This window comes from Sorex fumeus, unplaced genomic scaffold (genome assembly GCF_029834395.1).
Source record: "Sorex fumeus unplaced genomic scaffold, SorFum_2.1 ptg000081l, whole genome shotgun sequence".
Classification (NCBI taxonomy): domain Eukaryota; kingdom Metazoa; phylum Chordata; class Mammalia; order Eulipotyphla; family Soricidae; genus Sorex; species Sorex fumeus.
In genome coordinates this window covers 18,064,133-18,075,590 of record NW_026606138.1, presented here as the reverse complement: position 1 = coordinate 18,075,590, position 11,458 = coordinate 18,064,133, and positions in this window count along the sequence as shown.

Genomic DNA, 11,458 nt, shown 5'->3' with positions numbered 1-11,458 from the left:
TGAGATCCAAGACCGCAACTTCAACGCCGTGGGCGCCGTGCTCAGCAAGAAGGCCAAGGTGATCTTGGCCGCCTTTGAGGTGACTGGGGCCTGGCGCCAGGCGGCAGGCGGGCTGTGGGCGCCCGGGGAAAGGTGGTGCCAGGCCCTCTCCTGGTGTCAGGTCCTTTGCCAGTCATCATCTGCATTCCCTGTCCCTCCTTCCTTCCTCCCAGCTGCTGGCGGTGGCGGGATCTCCACTAGCTCCTGCATCTAGGGAATCCGGGTTCAGCCGGAGCAGGCTGGGAAGGCGTGTGATAATGAGAGCACAGACCCCGGCCCCCAGCTTCCTTAGCACCTCGCGCCCTCCTGCTGCTCATTTATTTTGGGTTCAGCTCACTTTTGAAACCTGAATCAGTAAAATGATAGAAGCTGAATTTTTTAACTCTGGGGGAAGTTTTTAAAAATCACTTTTTCCCTTGAAGGCTGATTTCCTGATTTCATCTTTTTTAGGAGTTATCTCCACAATATCAGTATTTGTATTTCTTTGGGGTTTTTTTTGTTTGTTTTTTGAGGGGAGGCACACCCAGAAGTGCTCAGGGCTAACTCCTGGCTCTGCGCTCAGGGATCACTTCTGGTGGGCTGAGGCAACCACATGGGATGCTGGGGATCGAACCCAGGCTGGCCGCATGCAAGGCAAGCGCCTCGACACTGTTCTGTCACTCTGACCCCATGGTTGTTGTATTTCTGAAGTTGCTTTTGTCTCAGTTGGGTTTTGTTCCTCAATTTTTTATTTCCTCACCGTGACTTATAAAACTATGGATAAGAAGTGTCAGGCATTCACTGTTCCAGCTCCGAGCTCGCCATGGTGTCCAGTTCCCTCCCTTCCCGCTGCCAGTGCTCAGGGCTGGCTCCTGGCAGGCCTCGGGGTTCTGTGGGGAGGCCGGGCACTGAGCAAGCGCCTCCCACACTGTATAGCTTGGACCCAGGAAACGTTTTACACTTGATTTGCTATTGTTGAGGTCTCAGGCTATACGAGCGTTAGCTTTTGTGGCTTCAAGGCACAGTTTGCTGAGCTCCACATCTGTGGCAGGAACCATGCAGTGTCAGGTGTGGCCTGCGTGGGCCCTGGGCTCCCTCCCGTCCACATGGTCTCCCAGTGCTGCAGGATGTGGCTGTCGCAGTACCTGGACCCACCAACCTGCCTTTTCTATTTTCCTGTGGCTGTGGGATCTGGTTATAGCCTAATTCGTTTTGTGTCCATTTCTCACACTAAAAATTAATTTGGGGGAGCCGGAGTGATAGCACAGCAGGTAAGGCGCTTACCTTGCATGCAGCTGACCTGGACTCACTCCCCAGCCTTCCATGTGGTCCCGGTGCATGCCAGGAGTGATTCCTGAGTGCCAGGCCAGAAGGAAGAGGGCAGAGCCATGCGTCAGCTCTGCACCACCAGGTCTGATCCATAAAGCTGTAGGGGCGGGGTTGGGGGGGAGAGAGAGAGAGAGAAGGAGAGAAGAGATTGGGAAATTGGGTAGAGGGTGGAGATGGCAGGGCTGAGCAGGGTAGGCTGGAGCACACTGTGTTTCTCCCCAAAGTCAAATCCAGGATGGCAGCGTGGAGGACGTTTGCCTTTAATGCGGCCAACCCAGGTTGTGATCCCATTGGGCAGAGAGGAGTTGGTTGACTCCAGGTGTCGCTTTCGAATCCTCCGCAGAACCCCACGGACATCTCGGCTATGCCTCCCTCAGCATGCGGCTGGCCCAGCTGCTCTCCCGGCCTGGTTGGCGCAGAATCGAGGAATTTCTGCACATCCTCCCGGGTCCCCACTTCGAGGAGTGGCAGCCGCTGCCCAGGTGCCTGCAGAAGAAACGTAGGTTTGTGAGTGATTTTGTTTTCGTGACCCGCCTTTCCCCTTGATTGAGTCTTGGCAAGACCTGAAGACTTTCATCTTACATTCTCATTTTTAGAAATAAAATTGCTTACATTTTTCATTCAAACTCTTGATGTTCTGCAGTGTGACCTCAGGGCTGGGTGCAGGGTGTGCGGGAAATTCAGTTTCTCCCACACGCCCGTCCCAGCCTGTTTCCTACTGGTTATTTTCAGCACATATTTATTTGTTTGCTTTGCTTTGGTTTTTGCTTGGGGCTTCACCTGGTGATGCTCAGGGATTACTCTTGGGGGTCCTCAGGGGTCCATATTTGACTCTTTGATGCCTGGGAAGCACCTTCGCACTGAACTATCTGTCGGGTCCCCGGGACATTTTCTTTTTTAAATGTTGTCTTTTTCTGAAAGGTGGATTTTTGTTTACAAATATGATTTTATATGTTTTGTTTATTATCTTTATGACAGGGAGCACTTCTGAAAAATTTCTCATTCGAAGTGTCAGCTTGGCTCTTAGGGGCGCCCGGGCCAGAACTCTGGCTCTATCTTCTGTGCGGTGAGGTTTCTCCATGATTAGTCCCTTAAGAGTATCTGTAGACCCAAAAGCATTGATTTATGTGAGTTTTCAACCAGATGTTTTTCCTATGGCATATTCTTCACTGGAAATAGGGAAAATTGGGCATGGCTGGAGTTCTGGCAGGCCGAGTGAGACCCCCACCCCCCAAGTGGGTAACCACCATCTAGAGTGTGCGACCCTCAGCCTCAGCGAGAAAGGGAGGGAAAGGGTAAATAAATACTGGAATGAAGGGGAAGATGCAAGGGGGAAACACATCGGCTTGATAATGTCTTCTAAAAACAACGTACCAGGGCCAGAGAGATAGTAAGGTGGGTAGGGCACTTGCCTTGCCCCTGGCAGACCCGGGTTCGTTCCCAAGCACCCCACACGGTCCCCCAAGCCCGCCAAGTGTCACCCCCAGTGCCAAGCCAGGGAGTCAGCCTGAACCCGTGCACTTCCCCAACGCTTCCGGTGCCTGTCTGCGCCCTCTGCGCCCTCTGCCATTGGAAGCTTGTGCAGGTGTGTTTGAGATGTGACCGCATTTCCCTGCTTTCTTGGGTGTGTGCGTTGATTTGTGGTACTGCTGCTGCTGGTCTCAAGACACGACCTTTCTAGAACGCAGGTGCATCACCAGATTTCCGGGCACCCTTTCCCCTCAGCATGTTGGTCTCAGCAGCACCTTAAGAGAAAGAACCCGGGCCTCGCTGTGCCATCGCCCCTGTGGTTAACATAAACAAATTTTTTTAAATACGGAATTATGGCTGGAGCGATATTACAGTGGCAGGGCGTTTGCGTTGCACGCAGCCAACATGGCCAACCCGAGTTCGATTCCTCCACCCCTCTCGGAGAGCCCGGCAAGCTACCAAGCGTATCTCGCCCGCCCGGCAGAGCCTGGCAAGCTCCCCGTGACATATTCGATATGCCAAACTCAGTAACAACAAAGTCTCCAATGGAGACGTTACTGTGCCCGCTCGAGCAAATGGACGAACAATGGGAGGGCCTTTACTTTTTTCACTTTACTTACGGATTTCTGGGTGGTGTGGAGATAGCTTAGAGGGCTAGAGGCCCAGCATCACCTGGGGAGCCCCGGGTTCAGGACAGGAGGGACCCACACACCACCAGTTATGACCCTAGGGGCTTTTAAAGAGGAATTGCAAGGGCTGGAGCTATATACATTCGGAGGGCATTTGCCTTGTACGCAGCAGACCCAGGTTCAATCCCCGGCATCACATATGGTCCCCGAAGCACCACCAGAATAATTCCTGAGTGCTGAGCCAGGGGTATCCCCTGAGCCTCGCTGGGTGGGAGTTGTTAGAGGTGTCTCTGTAGTAATACGCCGTTTTTCAAAATGAATGTTTTGTTTGGGTGCTCGGGGCTGGGCAGGGCCGGGCAGGAGCCGGCTTAGCTGTCCGCAGGCAGACACAGTTCCCGCTCTGAACAGTCACCTGGGCCCCTGAGCAGTTCGAAAGATGCCCCCTAATGCTTTCCTTCCCCTGAGTCATCCTCTCTGCTCTGCTCCAATGCAGAGTTTCTGGTCCTTTTCTGAGGACTCTTTGGACATCCTGACCACGGTGGCTTAGACTCAAGTGTGAGGCTGCACCCCAGACCTGGCGGACCCATCCTACGGAATCTTTGGGGATGTTATGCTCACTCTGGGCCACTCTTTGGGAGGTGTCCCTCTGCACCCCGCCCCCAGTCTGCACATCTCCACGGTGTTATATTTTTATTGTTAATTTTTTCACCCGGTGATGCACAGGGGTTACTCCTGGCTCTGCACTCAGGATTTACTCCTGGCGGTGCTCAGGGGACCATGTGGGGTGCTGGGATTCGAACCCACGTTGGCTGCATGCAAGGCAAATGCCCTCACTGCTGTACTATCGTTCCAGCCCCAATACTAGAAGCTTCGGCCTGGGATTCTTGTTCCTTCGGGTCTTTTGCATGGAAGGGCGGGTGTGAGTCAGAACTGAGCGACTGTGGGCGTTGGGGGGATTCTATAGCATGTGGGGTGCCCGTGAGTCTTCCGAGGCATGTGAGGTCGCCCCTGGCAGGTTCTGCAGGGCAGCTGGGGCTAGGACCTGGGTTAGGCCAGAGACCTGCCTCACCTCCGGTCACCTTCTCTCAGTCCTGTTTGCCGGCTTGCTCTTCTCTTCGAGCTCTTGCTAACTCTGATTTTTCCCCCTTACATGTGACAATTTCCTCTATCTGGATATTTTGAAGTTGAATGCCAGTGTGAGGTGGGTGACTGGGCTGGCTGATGACAGTGAATAGATGCCGTTTGCATATGTCCTGTGCCTTCAGGCTATATATAGTCTTGAACTGTGTCTGCAGCTCCTGACATTTTGTTTGGAACGAAAGACTGATTTTTATGTAACTTCCTCATAGAACGGTGTGTGGTGCTGCCCATCACGCCACAGCTCCCAGGGCTGGTGTTTCCCTGTCCAGAAAATGCTGGACAGACGTGAGCCAAAGCTCTAGCTGGGAGGAAGCATTTGTACCGCGGGATGAAATAGAACTGCCTTTGAGTCAAGCTGACATTTTCAAGAGATACAAAACAGACTTTTCCCCCACCCCATTTTTAGTACCAGAGCAGATAATCCCCTAAGGTTATTTGCTTCCCTGAAAGATATTTAGCTTGCCCTTTCAAAGTTCATTTAGAGCAGATCTTGGCGTTCAATCAGAGGTGGGTGGTAACTGAGGTCAGAGTGTTTGCTTATTTGTGGCCTTCTTTGTCTCTTAAGAGGAACCGTAGTTAGAGGCCACCAGAGAAAACAAAACACAAGCACCCGCTTCCTCCCACCTTGGTTCCTCTGTTCTCAACCCCCGGCCATTTGTCTATACATCTTCCCCAGAACAGGCGGGGGACAGAGGTAGAGGGAAGGTCTGAGAAGCCCCTGCATGGTGCTCCCTGAGCAGTGCTCCCCATCTTTGTGGCTTCTGTTGAGGTTCTGAAATGAGTCATCAGGTGCTAGTGACAAATGTGTCATGTACGGCGTGACACAAAGATGGAGTTTGTGCCATCAGTTCCCAAGGTGGGAGGAGGGAACGTCGAGTTTTGGGGTCAGTGGCAGGAGGATGTGACCCATAGCGTGTCGGCTTTATCTCGGGTGGGGTAAAACGGATCGATTGGGGAGAGGTGTGCTTGGGGTACAGATTTGCCGCGTTTTTCTGGATTTCTCTCTCTCTCTCTCTTTTGTTTTTTTTTTTTTTAATGTAGGAGTACTGCTATTTATCCAGCCACTGATTAGCTGATTGAATTGTGCATGAACTCCACCTTACTTTTTTTTTCACTTTTTATGATTTTATTTATTGAATCACCGTGAGAGCAGTTACAAAGCTTTCAGGTCTAAGTCTCCGTCATACAATGAAACACCCGTACCTTCACCAGTGCCCATTCTCCACCCCCAACAACCCCAGTATATCCCCATCCCACACCCTCCCCCTAGCAGTGGGGCAGATGATTTCCACATTACTCTCTCTCTGCTTTGATCACATTCAATATTTTGACACCAGACCCACCATTATTATTTGAGATTTTGCCCCAACACTCAGATCTGCTGAAAAGGCAACAGTAGACAATTTGTTTTCTATTGCTGGTTATGAATAACATATGATGTTTCGTGGCTGCAGTACTGGCCGCACGATTTTGAAATTCTGACATTTGAACACTTAAATCTGGAGGGAGTTCTGTCAAAACCTGTTGGGTTCCCGAGAATTGCTCCTGAGTCTCTGGGATCATGGTCGTTAAGCAGCTTGATCAGGAGCCAGAAAGGCCGTTCGCGGGCAATGACTTGGGGTCTCTTGGGGACGGGGAGGACAGGACTGGCTCCAACCCCATCCTGTGAGGCCCAACAAGTTTTGTCACTGAGATCCCAAGCCTGTCTGTCCAGTGGCCTCTGGAGGATGGTGGCCACCGGGCCACCAGAGGGAACAGGCCAAGTCACGAAACCGTGGGCCCAGCACTGCAGGGACCAGACGCATTTCTGTCAAAAGCCACTGGGTTTCGAGATTTGTTTCTGAGTCTCTGGGATCATGGCCATTAAGCAGTTCAATCAGGACCCAGAGAGGCCATGCCTCCAATGATCTAGCTGAGCCGGAGGTGATTTGTGGGTGTGTTTCCCACATACCTAACTTTTGGCCATTTACTTTCTTGGTAAACTTTGCCCCAAGTTTTTGGGGTCTGGCCAAAGGCACAACAGCAATTTTGGGGTATCTGGAAGTGTGGAGGCGCCATCAGGCTGCTGATGCACTCGCCTCACAGGTACAGTGATTTTTGTTTCATGGTTTGTGTTTTTATGTAGGACTACTGCTATTTATTCAGCCACTGATTAGCTGATTGAATTGGGCATGAACTCCACCTTACATTTTTTTCCATAATTTTCTTTCTTTCTTTCTTTCTTTCTTTCTTTCTTTCTTTCTTTCTTTTTTCTTCTTATATTTATTTATTGAATCACTGTGGGAAAAGTTACAAAGCTTTCAGATTTAAGTCTCAGTCATACAATGATCAAACACCGTCTTCTTCACCCTTCACCAGTACTCATTTTTCACCACCAAGAACCCCCATATACCCCACCTCCCACCCACCCAATGCCTATGAGGCAAATGATTTCTAACTAACTCTTCTCTACATTGATTACATTCATTATTTCGACAAAAGATGCACCATGATTGCTTAGAATTTACCCCCCAACAATCAGAATGGCTGAAATGGCATTGTGAAATACATTGTTTTCTATATAAGGTTCGGAGTTCCGGGGCTGGAGAGATAGCAAAGCGGGTAGGGCGTTTGCCTTTCATGTGGCCAACCCGGGTTCGAGTCCCAGCATCCATATGGTCCCCTGAGCAATGCCAGGAGTAACTCCTGAGTGCAGAGCCAGGAGTAACCCCTCTGAGTTCAGAGCCAGGAATAACCCTTGTGCATCGCCAGGTGTGACCCAAAAAGCAAAAAAAAAAAAAAAAAAAAGTTTGGAGTTCCTCCCCTCCAAGTTTCGCTCAGCAAGCAGAAGGAAAGCAAAGAGCTTGGGACCGGGGCTTGATGCAGATTGCTGGGCCAGGCCGTCGATCAAGGGAGATTTGGGGATCTCTGGGACCCATCCTCGGGCCCAGTGCTCTCCAGGGCCCCTAGCTTGGTCGTGTCCTACGAGTTGGGGGCGAGCCTGGCCTTTGGGCTCGCGTTGTGTTTGGACGGGCAGGTGGGGTGTTCAGGGCCCAGCTGCTGACACCTGATCCCGCCCTGGCCAGGTGGGAGGACGGAGATTGGCGGCTGGCCCCTGAGATGCCAAGATAACCAGTCAAGGAGATAACCAGAGTCAATCCCAGTCGAGCTGGGTGATAGGCTGAGATAACGCACCGAGCCGCTGAGGCAGATCCTGTCTGGAGACACTCGGGCACCTTGATCGCAGGCAGGCCTTACCTGGCGGGGGGCGGGGGCGAGTGGGCACCAACCTCGGTGTTTCCGTGGCTCGGAGCTTCCGTGCCCTTCCGCTTGCTCTGCTGTAGTTTTGTTTTTGGGTCACACCTGGACGTGCTCCGGGGTCACTCTTGGCTCTGCACTCAGGACTTACTCCTGGAGGTGCTCGGGGGTCCCTATGGGATGCCGGAATTGAACCCGGGTCAGTTGTGTGCAAGGCAAATGCCCTCCCCGCTGTACTAGACTTCTGGCCCCAAGGCCCAAAACTTAAAGAAAAATCCTTGCTGGGCTTTCCCCGTCCCTGGCGTCCTGTCAGCCTCGTGGGTCTGCACACGGCTTGTGCGACTGCCTCGAGTGGCCAGTGACAAGGGCGCCCGCGTGTCCTCCTGCTCCCCAGGGCTGCTCTCTGCCCGGTGCTCCTGGCCCTGCAGCCCTCAACTCCTGCCCTGTGTTCACTCCTCCTTTCTGTGGTATCCCCCTCCTCTCTCGGTGGCCCTCCCCCTGGGGTCACCCCCCTTCCTGCATGGTGCTGGGACAGCAGAGCTGCCGGGTTTGTGCCGGCTTTGTGCCAGGTGCACGGTTGACCCCGGGGGCTTGGATTCAGGACCTCCTGCTTGTGAGGCAGTGCTCAAAACCCCCTCTTGTACATTCCTCCCCTCCAAGCTGAAGGAACGGACTTGACCCACGTTCAGGCTCACACTTCTGCTTCCTGCCGAATCACTGCCGGCCGCTAGCAGGCCAGGACCCGTGTGCCACGCCTGTGTGAAGCAGGGACGTTCCAGGGCGTGAGCCTGCTAGCGTCTTTGTCATGTACACACGTGGTCCCATCACAGGATTTAGGGTCAGGGTCCAAACACAGGAGCATGGGGGTGGGGGGATGGGGGCTTGTTCAGGCCGGAGACTCTACTAGGCTCACACACAGCATTGAGTGCTCAAGTCTCAGGGAGACAGTGAGGCTCAAACACATTTTCTTTTGCGCTGTTTTTTTCTCTTTTTTTTTTTTTGGCTTTTTGGGTCACACTGAGTGATGCTCAGTGTTGCCTAATGACCAAGTAAAAGAATGCTTGATTTTTCATTCCCCCTTTGTCCTGCTCAAAGCTGCGCAACTTCCCAGTACAGGAGGTTTCAGTTTGGGGAAAATGCACCCTCGTAAATGATTTGTAAATGGTGTATGAGGAACAGCACAATCTTTGCAGTTATGTCAAAGCTATATCAAAGCAGGTCGTTCTGACCAATAGCATTATGCCGAAAGGGTCACCAGGTGGCTGACCAACAGTGCATGGCTCTGCTCATTGTCCCATCCACTTTCCCACGTCCCATCCCCTTTCCTTCTTTTGGGTGGGCTGTGGAAGCATACTTAAGTCTGTACTTATGCTCTGAATAAACGCACGCATTCATGCCATCTCCTGAATGACGAACCCTGTGTGACTCGAGTGCTGATTTCACCCTGACGGCCTTCCCCTGGTTCGGCCCCGCAGCGCCGGACGTGGCACTCAGGAATTACTCCTGGCAGTGCTCAGGACTGGTGATCGAATCTTGGTCAGCCGTGAGCAAGGCAAACCCCTCCCCACTGTGCTCTCATTCCAGCCCCTCCTTTTGCATCTTTTTGTGTTTTTTCAAAATTGATTGATTTCCAAGTAGCGTTTGCTGGCCCTGACGTTCTCTGCAGAGTCCCTTGTTGCACACTGTGTTTCGTGGGCACCTTGACATGAAGACTTGGCGCTTGCCTGCTGCATGGCTGACCCCATAGGTCCTCTGAGCACCGCCAGGAGTGATTCCCGAGTGCAGACCCAGGAGTAACCCTGAGCACTGCCGAGTGTCCCAAAAAACAAAAGGAAAGAAAGAAAATAGGTATCCTTGCCTGGAAGGGTACCCCAGGGCCAAGGAGCCTGCCTTGCCTGTGGCTGACCCCACCCCACCCTGTACGTCCCTTCCCACCCAGGTCCTGCCAGGATGAGCTCCCATGACTGGATCAGAGTCAGTCCTAAGCACCTTCTGATGTCCCGTCCTGAGCCCCCAGGTTAGGTCACTCCGCCCTCCCCACCTCCCCCCCACTCCCCGGTTCCCGCTCACTCATCCTCGAGGGGACCCGCACTCATTCAGCTTGTGCTCCCATCCGGAGCAGGCCAGGCCATACTCCTCTGTACAGCTCTCAGGCCTTAGTGGGCTGGGCCACTCCCTGGCCACGGTGCGGCCGGTGTTGCTCACAGCACTGGGGTCACAGAGAGCAGGGCTGTCAGGGTCGAACTCAGGGCCTCTGCCCTGTCGCTCTGCCCCCCCGCCCGCCCCCCCCCCCCCCCGGCTCACAGATTTCCTGGCCCGGCTCCTGAGGAGGGCCCTGGGCAGGGTCACTGGGTCCAGGTCCCACTTGGGGGATGCTGAATGACCTCTGTTGGAGACCTGTAACTGACAAACATTTGTCAAAAGTTTTCTGAAACCACTTTCACAGGGCCCGGGGATCCAGAACTGGGCCCCGCAGGGACCAGAGGCTCATTGACCATGTAGTGCTGACGTCTGCAAGGGCAGCCCTCCGGAGCCTCAGCCAGACACTGACATCACGAAGGGTGGCGCCTGCCCCTTTAAGAATGGCCCATGATGCCCTCCTCCTTGCTGAATTCTAGTTCTACCTCAGAAAATTCTAGACTCCAACTGCCATTTTCAGTCTCTCCACGAGACTGGCACGAGCCTGTTTGGCAGAGCTCAGTACTGAAGCTGCGAGTGCAGTGTGACACAGGTGAATCTGAGTCTCTGGGCTTTCTGCCCGCGTGCGGGCGGCTTTTTTCTCTAACAGTTCTTTAGTGTATGATAGTTTTTAATCTTTAGTTAGTTTAAGTTTTTTTTACTAGTTATATATATATATATATTTTTGGGTGGGGTGGGGGCGGGGTGGGGAGGGGTGGCTATACCTGGCTGTGCCCAGGGGTGACCTTGCCGGCTAACGTCCCTGTGCTGACGGAGATCGAGCCCAGGACAACTGGATATAAGGCAAGTGCCCTCCCCACTGTCCTGCCTCTCTGCCCCTTGTGGACTTCTCTATTGAAATATGGAATGACTCTGAAGTCAGTGGGCCCTCATGGGGGGCTGATGAGAAGCACAGGAGAAGATATCACTCCCCCGGGACTGGCTGGAGCGCTGGCACTGCTGAGTGCAATGAGCCCTGCCAGCCCCATGGTGCCCACTAGGCCTTCCCGGGGTCTTGGGCCGGAGTGAGGGGTTGCCCTTTTCAGGTAAAGGGAGTCGATCATCGACCTCCTCAGGCCCCCGGGCCTTTGTCCTCCTCGCAGAAAAGCATTTCAGGAGATGAGCATGAAGCAGAAACATTTTATTTGGAGGCCTTTAGGAAGGGGAAGGAGGGAGGGAGTAACACGCTCGAGAGAGAGTGCGGCTTCTCCAGAGGTGCGGAAAGCCACTGAACATGTTATGTTGCTAGGTTGCATTCGGTCTGAAAGTCCACACCTCAGGAGGGGAGAAGCCCGTGACATGATGGACCTCATAGGCAAGAGCAGTACCTGGGCTCGGGCACACATGAGCGCCCTCCCTTGGTTCAAGGTGGCTAATCTAGGGATTTCCCCAGGCTGCCCCTGGTGGGAGTTTCTAGCTACCTAGAGTCCGTTGCTAGGGTGGTTGCCAAGGGGGTA